The 15389-nt window shown below is 40.6% G+C and overlaps 4 non-coding genes across 4 annotated transcripts; all 4 read left to right on the top strand.

Annotated features, from left to right (window-relative positions):
- Nucleotides 1-1890: 1890 nt before the first annotated feature.
- trnaq-uug lies at nucleotides 1891-1962 on the top strand. The gene has a single exon. It is a non-coding gene; the product is annotated as a tRNA-Gln (tRNA).
- Nucleotides 1963-5445: 3483 nt separating this feature from the next.
- Nucleotides 5446-5517, top strand: trnaq-uug. The gene has a single exon. It is a non-coding gene; the product is annotated as a tRNA-Gln (tRNA).
- Nucleotides 5518-6583: 1066 nt separating this feature from the next.
- On the top strand, nucleotides 6584-6655 carry trnaq-cug. Its single transcript has one exon. It is a non-coding gene; the product is annotated as a tRNA-Gln (tRNA).
- A 7893-nt stretch (nucleotides 6656-14548) lies between these two features.
- On the top strand, nucleotides 14549-14620 carry trnaq-cug. Its single transcript has one exon. It is a non-coding gene; the product is annotated as a tRNA-Gln (tRNA).
- Nucleotides 14621-15389: the final 769 nt, after the last annotated feature.

Raw genomic sequence — 15389 nt, 5'->3', positions numbered from 1 at the left:
CTGGATCACCAGTAGAGTTTTGTAAAGCCAATAGACAAGGTAAGCTTGTCACAACTCAGAACAGAAAGACTCAGTATTCAAGAAAGACAGACAATGGGATTACTCAAAAGGAGTTTATTAAAAACAGAGTAGCAGCTTCTAGGGTGTATGAGGCTGGAGACTCTGCAGGAGAGAAACACAGGTAAGTGACCACGTAAATCCAAAGGTGGATCTAAGTCACTAATATGGTTTACCGGTTGAGTCCATAGCCAGAGAACGAGGTAGGATCGAGCCAGTAGGCTTCTAACAAGATGCGGTGGACGCCGTCCAGAGTGTCCCAGATTCTTCTGCCCTGGAGAACATCCAGGAGTCCAAAGCCAAGTCATGCAAGCAGATAAAAATTCAATTCAAATAAATTCAGTTTATTTATATAGTGCCAATTCACAACACATGTCATCTCAAGGCGCTTTACAAATTAACTAGATCATCCAGTCAAATTGATTTAAAGTTTTCTATCTAAGGAACACCAGTTGATTGCATTGACTCATTGACTCGAAGGCAATCTCTCACACTAAGCATGCTTGTGGGGACAGGAAGAAACCTCCAGCAGAACATGACTCAGTGTGAGCAGCCATCTGCCAAGGACAACTGGGGTTCAAGGAGACAGAAGCAGACATTCGGGAAGAAGCAGAGATACAAAAGGCAACTGTAAACCACCTCCACAGGGGACCCCATCCAGGAAACACACAGCCAGGCATACCAGCTCTGAGCTGCCTCCCATTTCAGAGGATGAAGAGAGCAGTTCCAGCCAGTCACAGGACTTACTGAAACTAAATTATGAAAAAGGGGTCCCTATGTCCTCAAGCAGTCTAAGCCTATAGCTGCATAACTATAGAGATAGCTCAGCATAACCTGGAAAGTTTTAAGCCTACCCTTAAAAGTATACAGGGTGTGCCTCACGGACTGAAATGGGTAGTTGGTTCCACAGGAGAGGAGCCTGATAACTAAAAGATCTGCCTGCCATTTTACTTTTGGAAATTTTAAGAACCACTGCACATTAAGGGTAAAGTGCTCCATTAGGAACAGAAGGAACAATCATATCTCTAATATAACATGGAGCTTGGCCATTTAAGGCTTTATATATGAGAAGGATGATTTTAAATTGTATTCTGGATTTAACAAGAAGCCAATGAAGAGAAGCCAGGATAGGAGAGATATGATCTCTCTTTTTAATTTCCATCAGAACTCTTTATGCAGGATTTTGGATCAGCTGAAGGCTTTTAACTACAGTTTGTGGCTAGTAAAGAATTACAATAGCCGAGCCATCAGATTCCCTTGCTGTTGCATCAGACTGATCTGAAATTTCCCCGAGAACCGACCAGGTATGGAAGACGGTTTTATGTGGAGCAGACATCCGAAGCTGCCTCCATTCCTCCTCAGAAACGGACCTGCGAATGATCTCACAGTATCTATTATTCTGTCTGATGATTGGTATAAGGCAGTGTTTTTCAACCCTGGTCCTCAAGGCACACTGCCCTGCATGTTTTAGATGTTTCCCAGCTTTATCACACACATTATCAATTGATAGCGGATTATCAGGCTTTGCTGAACTGATTTGCTCCGCATATCCATCTGGAAACCTTCAGTTGAAGTAATTTTGGGAAGGGGCGAAAATACTGGTTAGCTGATTGGCCTATGTTGGTGATTAACAGGCCAAATAAACCAATCAGATCAACGAAGCATATGAAGTACTAACAGAGCGACGACGAAAACACAACCACAAGCCAGGCTGCTCTTGCCAAAACCAGTCTAGAGAAGAGCAAAAACATCTTTTCCTCTGAGAAAGGCCTCCAGAGCAGTGTTTTGCTCTTCTTTCCGTGAAGAAATACTCTGTAATTCAAAGGTTTCAAGGGTTCTATGGTGTAATGGTTAGCACTCTGGACTTTGAATCCAGTGATCTGAGTTCAAGTCTCAGTAGAACCTAGACAGTGTTTTTATCTGTTTAGAGCTTCAAATATGTGTTTGCTCTACCAGATACTGCATTTGAGAGCTTCATAGACTCTATCTCACCATCATTTCCACTCTTTACAGTCAGTGAGGGATTGCTGTGATATGACATCTCTTCTTGGTCCACTGAGTTATCTCAGGTAAGCGCAGTCACCTTCTCAGAATGTTAGAGAAGTTCAGAGGCCCTCCTGCTCGCCAACTTTAGGGTCATCCACATTTCCTCTTTCAAATGGACTTAGCCCCTGCACACAGAGCCAAAGCTAGCATTACCTGCATTTATGGACCACTGTATCTCCTTTTCTTAATTGGTCATACGACCCGTCTCAGTATAACCCCATAGAATATCTAGCAGGGTATTGGGCAGAGGAAAAGTAGGTACTCCAGACCTAAATATGCAGAACAATTACAATTCACTATCAGAGCAACCTGGGCTCTTGTGACACCTAGGCAAAACCACAAACTGATCAACTCCTTCCTACACTCCAAAATTGGAGCAAACCTGACCAAAGGGACCCCAACTAAGTATTGAGAACTGTACATGTTCATAAATGACATGTTAATATGGATCCTTTCCATACTTTGGTCTTCTTAAATTTTGACTTTTGGGATTTCATTAGTTGTCAGTTATTATCATGGAAAATTTCAATAAAGAAACTCTTGAAATATCTAGTTGTGTGTAATGAATGGATGTTATGTCCAAGTTTCAATATCCACTTGAATATGAAAGAAGTTAAAGACCACATCTTTCTCCTTCTTGGCTGCCTATCCAATGCTTAGCTGGAAGAAGAAGAACCACTGAACCTATTAAAAACTCCACTGCCAACCAATGACTCGATAAACTTGAAAAGCCCTGATGCTTTCAAGGTTCAATTGGTAGCACTCTAGACTTTGGCTGCAAGGATGCCAGTTTTTCCAAGTTTGGTTTGTCAAAGTTTTTCAATATCAACATGAGAGATTAACTTGTGGAAATGTCACAAAGCAAGCAAAAAAACCCCTAAAGGTAATGAAATGGAAAATTTTTGGGAGGGAAATGATTTTAAAGGGGTTCTATGGTGTAATGGTTACACTCTGGACTCTGTCCAGTGATAGAGTTCAAGTTCGTAGCCTTGGGTGTTTTTTTCTGTTTAGGCTTCAAATATGTGTTTGCTCTACCGTAAAAATTGAGGCTTAAAAAAACTTTCTACCATTTTTCCACTCTTGCATCAGTGGGGGAGCTGTGATTGACACTCTTTTTGGGCAGTGGGGGGCCGTTACTTTGAAAAAGTAAATTAGTTATAGTTACTAGTTACTTTTTTCCCAAAAAGAAACTGAGTTACTAACTGATTACTCCAAAAAAGAAGAAAACTAGTTACTAGTAAAAGTAACTATTGCGTTACTTTGGTTTTTCTCGCCCCCGTAAACCTCACCACCCGCCCCACCTCTCCCCGGGTTTTTTCCAAAGCCAGCTGAATAAGCGGACGACAAGACAAAAAACCGCAGAAGTTTAGCATTTTTTTGCAACCAACGTAAATGACATCAGGGGGAACCGATGTGAATTTTATAACGGGCATTCAGATCCGGGAGTATATAAAATTAATAACTGGATGTCAAATTCTAAAATCCTGTGTTTTTTGGGTTGTTATAGATACTGAAACCATTATCTATCTATCCATCTTCTATCTAGATGTATACTTGGTGTGACAAAAAATTTGGGTCCCCACCCCTGCCACAAAGGCCACAAAAAAATTTTTAAAATAAAAATACAGTAGGTTGAAAAGGCAGAGTATCCATCCATCCTCCATCCACCCACCCACCCTCCATCCATCCACCCATCCATCCATCCATCCACCATCCACCCAATTTCTCCCTTTCTCCAAAGGCTATCATTTCTGGTTTTGTCGGTTCATTTGCTTTCCCCGCTCTCCATAGTTCTCCTGTGGGGAGCACAGGGCGACGTTGCGCCCCTTTAGCGAGCATGCGCTTTTCCTGTCGTTTTGCGGGGTGCCCCCTTTGCCGCCTGCGTGTTGGGAGATGCAAGGAAACCGTTATGTGAGGGGGAACCCCGCAGCTCTACGTAACACCGGTATTTTCCATGTGGAAAACGCTTTTTTTGCTGCTGGATCATCCTGACTTCCATCTCTCTGTGTGCTGTACGTTAACCCCACCCACCAGCAAAACACCCCCCTTTTTAACTACGAGGAACTCCTTTTCATCGCATTCTCACCCACCCCTCTCTCATGACAAGGCGGCACCTCTGGATGCCCTAAAAAAAAATCTTTAATATCTCTTAAACAAAAGTAGCACAAAAAATATTTTTTTTTGCACAAATCTGCACAAAAACTTGCACTAACCATTCGGTCTATTGCAGAGTTTTTTGACGTGGGGGGGGGTGTCAGCTACACGCAGCTGCGCCCGAGTCCTATCATAAAAAAAGGTTCTTGTGCGACCTGGTAACCGCGTAACGGGTGTCTGCAATGGAAACTGCGTTAAAATTCAGTCAAAGTAATTAGTTAGTTTACTCGTTACTAAAACAATTTAAAAACCCCGCTACCCCCATCACTGCTTCTTGGTCCACTCAGTTTTCTCAGGTCAGCGCAGTCACCTTCCAAATGTTTAGAGAAGTTCAGGGGCCCTCCTCTCACCAACTTTAGGGGCATCCACATTTTCCTCTTTCAAAGGGCTTAGCCCCCGCACACGAGCCAAAGCTACATTACCTACATTTATGGACCCTTTTTCTCCTTTTTTTTAATTGGTCATACGACCCTTCTCAGTATAACCCCATGAAATCTACAGGTATTGGGCAGAGGAAAAGTAGGGACTCCGACCAAAATATGCGAACAATTACATTCCTATCAAGCAACCTGGGCTTTGTGACACCCAGGCAAAAAAACCCCAAAATGTCATCTCCTTTCCCACACTCCAAAAATTTGGGGCAAAACGACCAAAGGACCCCCAACTAAGTATTGAGAACTGTACATGTTCATAAATGACATGTTAATATGGATCCTTTCCATGCTTTGGTCTTCTTAAATTTTGACTTTTGGGATTTCATTAGTTGTCAGTTATTATCATGGAAAATTTCAATAAAGAAACTCTTGAAATATCTAGTTGTGTGTAATGAATGGATGTTATGTCCAAGTTTCAATATCCACTTGAATATGAAAGAAGTTAAAGACCACATCTTTCTCCTTCTTGGCTGCCTATCCAATGCTTAGCTGGAAGAAGAAGAACCACTGAACCTATTAAAAACTCCACTGCCAACCAATGACTCGATAACTTGAAAAGCCCTGATGCTTTCAAGGTTCAATTGGTAGCACTCTAGACTTTGGCTGCAAGGATGCCAGTTTTTCCAAGTTTGGTTTGTCAAAGTTTTTCAATATCAACATGAGAGATTAACTTGTGGAAATGTCACAAAGCAAGCTAAACCCTGAATAGAGATGAATGAAATCGAGAAACCTTTGAGGGAAGATGAGTTTCAAGGGTTCTATGGTGTAATGGTTAGCACTCTGGACTTTGAATCCAGTGATCTGAGTTCAAGTCTCAGTAGAACCTAGAGGGTGTTTTTATCTGTTTAGAGCTTCAAATATGTGTTTGCTCTACCAGAAACTGCAATTGAGAGCTTCATAAACTCTATCTCACCATCATTTCCACTCTTTACAGTCAGTGAGGGATTGCTGTGATATGACATCTCTTCTTGGTCCACTGAGTTATCTCAGGTAAGCGCAGTCACCTTCTCAGAATGTTAGAGAAGTTCAGAGGCCCTCCTGCTCACCAACTTTAGGGTCATCCACATTTCCTCTTTCAAATGGACTTAGCCCCTGCACACAGAGCCAAAGCTAGCATTACCTGCATTTATGGACCACTGTATCTCCTTTTCTTAATTGGTCATACGACCCGTCTCAGTATAACCCCATAGAATATCTAGCAGGGTATTGGGCAGAGGAAAAGTAGGTACTCCAGACCTAAATATGCAGAACAATTACAATTCACTATCAGAGCAACCTGGGCTCTTGTGACACCTAGGCAAAACCACAAACTGATCAACTCCTTCCTACACTCCAAAATTGGAGCAAACCTGACCAAAGGGACCCCAACTAAGTATTGAGAACTGTACATGTTCATAAATGACATGTTAATATGGATCCTTTCCATACTTTGGTCTTCTTAAATTTTGACTTTTGGGATTTCATTAGTTGTCAGTTATTATCATGGAAAATTTCAATAAAGAAACTCTTGAAATATCTAGTTGTGTGTAATGAATGGATGTTATGTCCAAGTTTCAATATCCACTTGAATATGAAAGAAGTTAAAGACCACATCTTTCTCCTTCTTGGCTGCCTATCCAATGCTTAGCTGGAAGAAGAAGAACCACTGAACCTATTAAAAACTCCACTGCCAACCAATGACTCGATAACTTGAAAAGCCCTGATGCTTTCAAGGTTCAATTGGTAGCACTCTAGACTTTGGCTGCAAGGATGCCAGTTTTTCCAAGTTTGGTTTGTCAAAGTTTTTCAATATCAACATGAGAGATTAACTTGTGGAAATGTCACAAAGCAAGCTAAACCCTGAATAGAGATGAATGAAATCGAGAAACCTTTGAGGGAAGATGAGTTTCAAGGGTTCTATGGTGTAATGGTTAGCACTCTGGACTCTGAATCCAGTGATCTGAGTTCAAGTCTCAGTAGAACCTAGAGGGTGTTTTTATCTGTTTAGAGCTTCAAATATGTGTTTGCTCTACCAGATACTGCAATTGAGAGCTTCATAAACTCTATCTCACCATCATTTCCACTCTTTGCAGTCAGTGAGGGATTGCTGTGATATGACATCTCTTCTTGGTCCACTCAGTTTTCTCAGGTCAGCGCAGTCACCTTCTCAGAATGTTAGAGAAGTTCAGAGGCCCTCCTGCTCACCAACTTTAGGGTCATCCACATTTCCTCTTTCAAATGGACTTAGCCCCTGCACACAGAGCCAAAGCTAGCATTACCTGCATTTATGGACCACTGTATCTCCTTTTCTTAATTGGTCATACGACCCGTCTCAGTATAACCCCATAGAATATCTAGCAGGGTATTGGGCAGAGGAAAAGTAGGTACTCCAGACCTAAATATGCAGAACAATTACAATTCACTATCAGAGCAACCTGGGCTCTTGTGACACCTAGGCAAAACCACAAACTGATCATCTCCTTCCTACACTCCAAAATTGGAGCAAACCTGACCAAAGGGTCCCCAACTAAGTATTGAGAACTGTACATGTTCATAAATGACATGTTAATATGGATCCTTTCCATGCTTTGGTCTTCTTAAATTTTGACTTTTGGGATTTCATTAGTTGTCAGTTATTATCATGGAAAATTTCAATAAAGAAACTCTTGAAATATCTAGTTGTGTGTAATGAATGGATGTTATGTCCAAGTTTAAATATCCACTTGAATATGAAAGAAGTTAAAGACCACATCTTTCTCCTTCTTGGCTGCCTATCCAATGCTTAGCTGGAAGAAGAAGAACCACTGAACCTATTAAAAACTCCACTGCCAACCAATGACTCGATAACTTGAAAAGCCCTGATGCTTTCAAGGTTCAATTGGTAGCACTCTAGACTTTGGCTGCAAGGATGCCAGTTTTTCCAAGTTTGGTTTGTCAAAGTTTTTCAATATCAACATGAGAGATTAACTTGTGGAAATGTCACAAAGCAAGCTAAACCCTGAATAGAGATGAATGAAATCGAGAAACCTTTGAGGGAAGATGAGTTTCAAGGGTTCTATGGTGTAATGGTTAGCACTCTGGACTCTGAATCCACTGATCTGAGTTCAAGTCTCAGTAGAACCTAGAGGGTGTTTTTATCTGTTTAGAGCTTCAAATATGTGTTTGCACTAGCAGAAACTGCAATTGAGAGCTTCATAAACTCTATCTCACCATCATTTCCACTCTTTGCAGTCAGTGAGGGATTGCTGTGATATGACATCTCTTCTTGGTCCACTCAGTTTTCTCAGGTCAGCGCAGTCACCTTCTCAGAATGTTAGAGAAGTTCAGAGGCCCTCCTGCTCACCAACTTTAGTGTCATCCACATTTCCTCTTTCAAATGGACTTAGCCCCTGCACACAGAGCCAAAGCTAGCATTACCTGCATTTATGGACCACTGTATCTCCTTTTCTTAATTGGTCATACGACCCGTCTCAGTATAACCCCATAGAATATCTAGCAGGGTATTGGGCAGAGGAAAAGTAGGTACTCCAGACCTAAATATGCAGAACAATTACAATTCACTATCAGAGCAACCTGGGCTCTTGTGACACCTAGGCAAAACCACAAACTGATCAACTCCTTCCTACACTCCAAAATTGGAGCAAACCTGACCAAAGGGACCCCAACTAAGTATTGAGAACTGTACATGTTCATAAATGACATGTTAATATGGATCCTTTCCATACTTTGGTCTTCTTAAATTTTGACTTTTGGGATTTCATTAGTTGTCAGTTATTATCATGGAAAATTTCAATAAAGAAACTCTTGAAATATCTAGTTGTGTGTAATGAATGGATGTTATGTCCAAGTTTCAATATCCACTTGAATATGAAAGAAGTTAAAGACCACATCTTTCTCCTTCTTGGCTGCCTATCCAATGCTTAGCTGGAAGAAGAAGAACCACTGAACCTATTAAAAACTCCACTGCCAACCAATGACTCGATAACTTGAAAAGCCCTGATGCTTTCAAGGTTCAATTGGTAGCACTCTAGACTTTGGCTGCAAGGATGCCAGTTTTTCCAAGTTTGGTTTGTCAAAGTTTTTCAATATCAACATGAGAGATTAACTTGTGGAAATGTCACAAAGCAAGCTAAACCCTGAATAGAGATGAATGAAATCGAGAAACCTTTGAGGGAAGATGAGTTTCAAGGGTTCTATGGTGTAATGGTTAGCACTCTGGACTCTGAATCCACTGATCTGAGTTCAAGTCTCAGTAGAACCTAGAGGGTGTTTTTATCTGTTTAGAGCTTCAAATATGTGTTTGCTCTACCAGATACATCAATTGAGAGCTTCATAAACTCTTTCTCACCATCATTTCCACTCTTTGCAGTCAGTGAGGGATTGCTGTGATATGACATCTCTTCTTGGTCCACTGAGTTATCTCAGATCAGCGCAGTCACCTTCTCAGAATGTTAGAGAAGTTCAGAGGCCCTCCTGCTCGCCAACTTTAGGGTCATCCACATTTCCTCTTTCAAATGGACTTAGCCCCTGCACACAGAGCCAAAGCTAGCATTACCTGCATTTATGGACCACTGTATCTCCTTTTCTTAATTGGTCATACGACCCGTCTCAGTATAACCCCATAGAATATCTAGCAGGGTATTGGGCAGAGGAAAAGTAGGTACTCCAGACCTAAATATGCAGAACAATTACAATTCACTATTAGAGCAACCTGGGCTCTTGTGACACCTAGGCAAAACCACAAACTGATCATCTCCTTCCTACACTCCAAAATTGGAGCAAACCTGACCAAAGGGACCCCAACTAAGTATTGAGAACTGTACATGTTCATAAATGACATGTTAATATGGATCCTTTCCATGCTTAGGTCTTCTTAAATTTTGACTTTTGGGATTTCATTAGTTGTCAGTTATTATCATGGAAAATTTCAATAAAGAAACTCTTGAAATATTTAGTTGTGTGTAATGAATGGATGTTATGTCCAAGTTTAAATATCCACTTGAATATGAAAGAAGTTAAAGACCACATCTTTCTCCTTCTTGGCTGCCTATCCAATGCTTAGCTGGAAGAAGAAGAACCACTGAACCTATTAAAAACTCCACTGCCAACCAATGACTCGATAAACTTGAAAAGCCCTGATGCTTTCAAGGTTCAATTGGTAGCACTCTAGACTTTGGCTGCAAGGATGCCAGTTTTTCCAAGTTTGGTTTGTCAAAGTTTTTCAATATCAACATGAGAGATTAACTTGTGGAAATGTCACAAAGCAAGCTAAACCCTGAATAGAGATGAATGAAATCGAGAAACCTTTGAGGGAAGATGCGTTTCAAGGGTTCTATGGTGTAATGGTTAGCACTCTGGACTCTGAATCCACTGATCTGAGTTCAAGTCTCAGTAGAACCTAGAGGGTGTTTTTATCTGTTTAGAGCTTCAAATATGTGTTTGCACTAGCAGAAACTGCAATTGAGAGCTTCATAAACTCTATCTCACCATCATTTCCACTCTTTGCAGTCAGTGAGGGATTGCTGTGATATGACATCTCTTCTTGGTCCACTCAGTTTTCTCAGGTCAGCGCAGTCACCTTCTCAGAATGTTAGAGAAGTTCAGAGGCCCTCCTGCTCACCAACTTTAGGGTCATCCACATTTCCTCTTTCAAATGGACTTAGCCCCTGCACACAGAGCCAAAGCTAGCATTACCTGCATTTATGGACCACTGTATCTCCTTTTCTTAATTGGTCATACGACCCGTCTCAGTATAACCCCATAGAATATCTAGCAGGGTATTGGGCAGAGGAAAAGTAGGTACTCCAGACCTAAATATGCAGAACAATTACAATTCACTATCAGAGCAACCTGGGCTCTTGTGACACCTAGGCAAAACCACAAACTGATCATCTCCTTCCTACACTCCAAAATTGGAGCAAACCTGACCAAAGGGACCCCAACTAAGTATTGAGAACTGTACATGTTCATAAATGACATGTTAATATGGATCCTTTCCATGCTTTGGTCTTCTTAAATTTTGACTTTTGGGATTTCATTAGTTGTCAGTTATTATCATGGAAAATTTCAATAAAGAAACTCTTGAAATATCTAGTTGTGTGTAATGAATGGATGTTATGTCCAAGTTTAAATATCCACTTGAATATGAAAGAAGTTAAAGACCACATCTTTCTCCTTCTTGGCTGCCTATCCAATGCTTAGCTGGAAGAAGAAGAACCACTGAACCTATTAAAAACTCCACTGCCAACCAATGACTCGATAACTTGAAAAGCCCTGATGCTTTCAAGGTTCAATTGGTAGCACTCTAGACTTTGGCTGCAAGGATGCCAGTTTTTCCAAGTTTGGTTTGTCAAAGTTTTTCAATATCAACATGAGAGATTAACTTGTGGAAATGTCACAAAGCAAGCTAAACCCTGAATAGAGATGAATGAAATCGAGAAAATTTGAGGGAAGATGAGTTTCAAGGGTTCTATGGTGTAATGGTTAGCGCTCTGGACTCTGAATCCACTGATCTCAGTTCAAGTCTCAGTAGAACCTAGAGGGTGTTTTTATCTGTTTAGAGCTTCAAATATGTGTTTGCTCTACAAGATACATCAATTGAGAGCTTCATAAACTCTTTCTCACCATCATTTCCACTCTTTGCAGTCAGTGAGGGATTGCTGTGATATGACATCTCTTCTTGGTTCACTGAGTTATCTCAGATAAGCGCAGTCACCTTCTCAGAATGTTAGAGAAGTTCAGAGGCCCTCCTGCTCGCCAACTTTAGGGTCATCCACATTTCCTCTTTCAAATGGACTTAGCCCCTGCACACAGAGCCAAAGCTAGCATTACCTGCATTTATGGACCACTGTATCTCCTTTTCTTAATTGGTCATACGACCCGTCTCAGTATAACCCCATAGAATATCTAGCAGGGTATTGGGCAGAGGAAAAGTAGGTACTCCAGACCTAAATATGCAGAACAATTACAATTTACTATTAGAGCAACCTGGGCTCTTGTGACACCTAGGTAAAACCACAAACTGATCATCTCCTTCCTACACTCCAAAATTGGAGCAAACCTGACCAAAGGGACCCCAACTAAGTATTGAGAACTGTACATGTTCATAAATGACATGTTAATATGGATCCTTTCCATGCTTAGGTCTTCTTAAATTTTGACTTTTGGGATTTCATTAGTTGTCAGTTATTATCATGGAAAATTTCAATAAAGAAACTCTTGAAATATTTAGTTGTGTGTAATTAATGGATGTTATGTCCAAGTTTAAATATCCACTTGAATATGAAAGAAGTTAAAGACCACATCTTTCTCCTTCTTGGCTGCCTATCCAATGCTTAGCTGGAAGAAGAAGAACCACTGAACCTATTAAAAACTCCACTGCCAACCAATGACTCGATAAACTTGAAAAGCCCTGATGCTTTCAAGGTTCAATTGGTAGCACTCTAGACTTTGGCTGCAAGGATGCCAGTTTTTCCAAGTTTGGTTTGTCAAAGTTTTTCAATATCAACATGAGAGATTAACTTGTGGAAATGTCACAAAGCAAGCTAAACCCTGAATAGAGATGAATGAAATCGAGAAACCTTTGAGGGAAGATGCGTTTCAAGGGTTCTATGGTGTAATGGTTAGCACTCTGGACTCTGAATCCACTGATCTGAGTTCAAGTCTCAGTAGAACCTAGAGGGTGTTTTTATCTGTTTAGAGCTTCAAATATGTGTTTGCACTAGAAGAAACTACTATTGAGAGCTTCATAAACTATCTCACCATCATTTCCACTCTTTGCAGTCAGTGAGGGATTGCTATGATATGACATCTCTTCTTGGTCCACTCAGTTTTCTCAGGTCAGCGCAGTCACCTTCTCAGAATGTTAGAGAAGTTCAGAGGCCCTCCTGCTCACCAACTTTAGGGTCATCCACATTTCCTCTTTCAAATGGACTTAGCCCCTGCACACAGAGCCAAAGCTAGCATTACCTGCATTTATGGACCACTGTATCTCCTTTTCTTAATTGGTCATACGACCCGTCTCAGTATAACCCCATAGAATATCTAGCAGGGTATTGGGCAGAGGAAAAGTAGGTACTCCAGACCTAAATATGCAGAACAATTACAATTCACTATCAGAGCAACCTGGGCTCTTGTGACACCTAGGCAAAACCACAAACTGATCATCTCCTTCCTACACTCCAAAATTGGAGCAAACCTGACCAAAGGGACCCCAACTAAGTATTGAGAACTGTACATGTTCATAAATGACATGTTAATATGGATCCTTTCCATGCTTAGGTCTTCTTAAATTTTGACTTTTGGGATTTCATTAGTTGTCAGTTATTATCATGGAAAATTTCAATAAAGAAACTCTTGAAATATTTAGTTGTGTGTAATTAATGGATGTTATGTCCAAGTTTAAATATCCACTTGAATATAAAAGAAGTTAAAGACCACATCTTTCTCCTTCTTGGCTGCCTATCCAATGCTTAGCTGGAAGAAGAAGAACCACTGAACCTATTAAAAACTCCACTGCCAACCAATGACTCGATAAACTTGAAAAGCCCTGATGCTTTCAAGGTTCAATTGGTAGCACTCTAGACTTTGGCTGCAAGGATGCCAGTTTTTCCAAGTTTGGTTTGTCAAAGTTTTTCAATATCAACATGAGAGATTAACTTGTGGAAATGTCACAAAGCAAGCTAAACCCTGAATAGAGATGAATGAAATCGAGAAACCTTTGAGGGAAGATGAGTTTCAAGGGTTCTATGGTGTAATGGTTAGCACTCTGGACTCTGAATCCACTGATCTGAGTTCAAGTCTCAGTAGAACCTAGAGGGTGTTTTTATCTGTTTAGAGCTTCAAATATGTGTTTGCTCTACCAGATACATCAATTGAGAGCTTCATAAACTCTTTCTCACCATCATTTCCACTCTTTGCAGTCAGTGAGGGATTGCTGTGATATGACATCTCTTCTTGGTCCACTGAGTTATCTCAGATAAGCGCAGTCACCTTCTCAGAATGTTAGAGAAGTTCAGAGGCCCTCCTGCTCGCCAACTTTAGGGTCATCCACATTTCCTCTTTCAAATGGACTTAGCCCCTGCACACAGAGCCAAAGCTAGCATTACCTGCATTTATGGACCACTGTATATCCTTTTCTTTATTGGTCATACGACCCGTCTCAGTATAACCCCATAGAATATCTAGCAGGGTATTGGGCAGAGGAAAAGTAGGTACTCCAGACCTAAATATGCAGAACAATTACAATTCACTATTAGAGCAACCTGGGCTCTTGTGACACCTAGGCAAAACCCAAACTGATCAACTCCTTCCTACACTCCAAAATTGGAGCAAATCTGACCAAAGGGACCCCAACTAAGTATTGAGAACTGTACATGTTCATAAATGACATGTTAATATGGATCCTTTCCATACTTTGGTCTTCTTAAATTTTGATTTTTGGGATTTCATTAGTTGTCAGTTATTATCATGGAAAATTTCAATAAAGAAACTCTTGAAATATCTAGTTGTGTGTAATGAATGGATGTTATGTCCAAGTTTCAATATCCACTTGAATATGAAAGAAGTTAAAGACCACATCTTTCTCCTTCTTGGCTGCCTATCCAATGCTTAGCTGGAAGAAGAAGAACCACTGAACCTATTAAAAACTCCACTGCCAACCAATGACTCGATATCTTGAAGAGCCCTGATGCTTTCAAGGTTCAATTGGTAGCACTCTAGACTTTGGCTGCAAGGATGCCAGTTTTTCCAAGTTTGGTTTGTCAAAGTTTTTCAATATCAACATGAGAGATTAACTTGTGGAAATGTCACAAAGCAAGCTAAACCCTGAATAGAGATGAATGAAATCGAGAAACCTTTGAGGGAAGAAGAGTTTCAAGGGTTCTATGGTGTAATGGTTAGCACTCTGGACTCTGAATCCAGTGATCTGAGTTCAAGTCTCTGTAGAACCTAAAGGGTGTTTTTATCTGTTTAGAGCTTCAAATATGTGTTTGCTCTACCAGATACATCAATTGAGAGCTTCATAAACTCTATCTCACCATCATTTCCACTCTTTGCAGTCAGTGAGGGATTGCTGTGATATGACATCTCTTCTTGGTCCACTCAGTTTTCTCAGGTCAGAGCAGTCACCTTCTCAGAATGTTAGAGAAGTTCAGAGGCCCTCCTGCTCGCCAACTTTAGGGTCATCCACATTTCCTCTTTCAAATGGACTTAGCCCCTGCACACAGAGCCAAAGCCTGCATTTATGGACCACTGTATCTCCTTTTCTTAATTGGTCATACCACCCATCTCAGTGAAACCCCATAGAATATCTAGCAGGGTAATGGGGAGAGGAAGATTAGGTACTCCAGACCTAAATATCCAGAAGAATTACATTTCACTATTAGAGCAACCTGGGCGCTTGTGACACCTAGGCAAAACCACAGACTGATCAACTCCTTCCTACACTCCAAAATTGCAGCAAACCTGACCAAAGGGACCCCAACTAAGTATTGAGAATTGTACATGTTCATAAATATCATGTTAATATGGATCCTTTCCATGCTTTGGTCTTCTTAAATTTTGACTTTTGGGATTTCATTAGTTGTCAGTTATAATCATGGACATTTCAATAAAGAAACTCTTGAAATATCTAGTTGTGTGTAATGATTGGATGTTATGTCCAAGTTTCAATATACAATTGAATATGAAAGAAGTTAAAGACCACTTCTTTCTCCTTCT

This window comes from Cyprinodon tularosa, unplaced genomic scaffold, assembly GCF_016077235.1.
Source record: "Cyprinodon tularosa strain WSP-4 unplaced genomic scaffold, ASM1607723v1 ctg319, whole genome shotgun sequence".
NCBI classification, from domain to species: domain Eukaryota; kingdom Metazoa; phylum Chordata; class Actinopteri; order Cyprinodontiformes; family Cyprinodontidae; genus Cyprinodon; species Cyprinodon tularosa.
The sequence above is the reverse complement of the archived record's forward strand: the minus strand, read 5'-3'. Positions and strand labels throughout refer to the sequence as shown.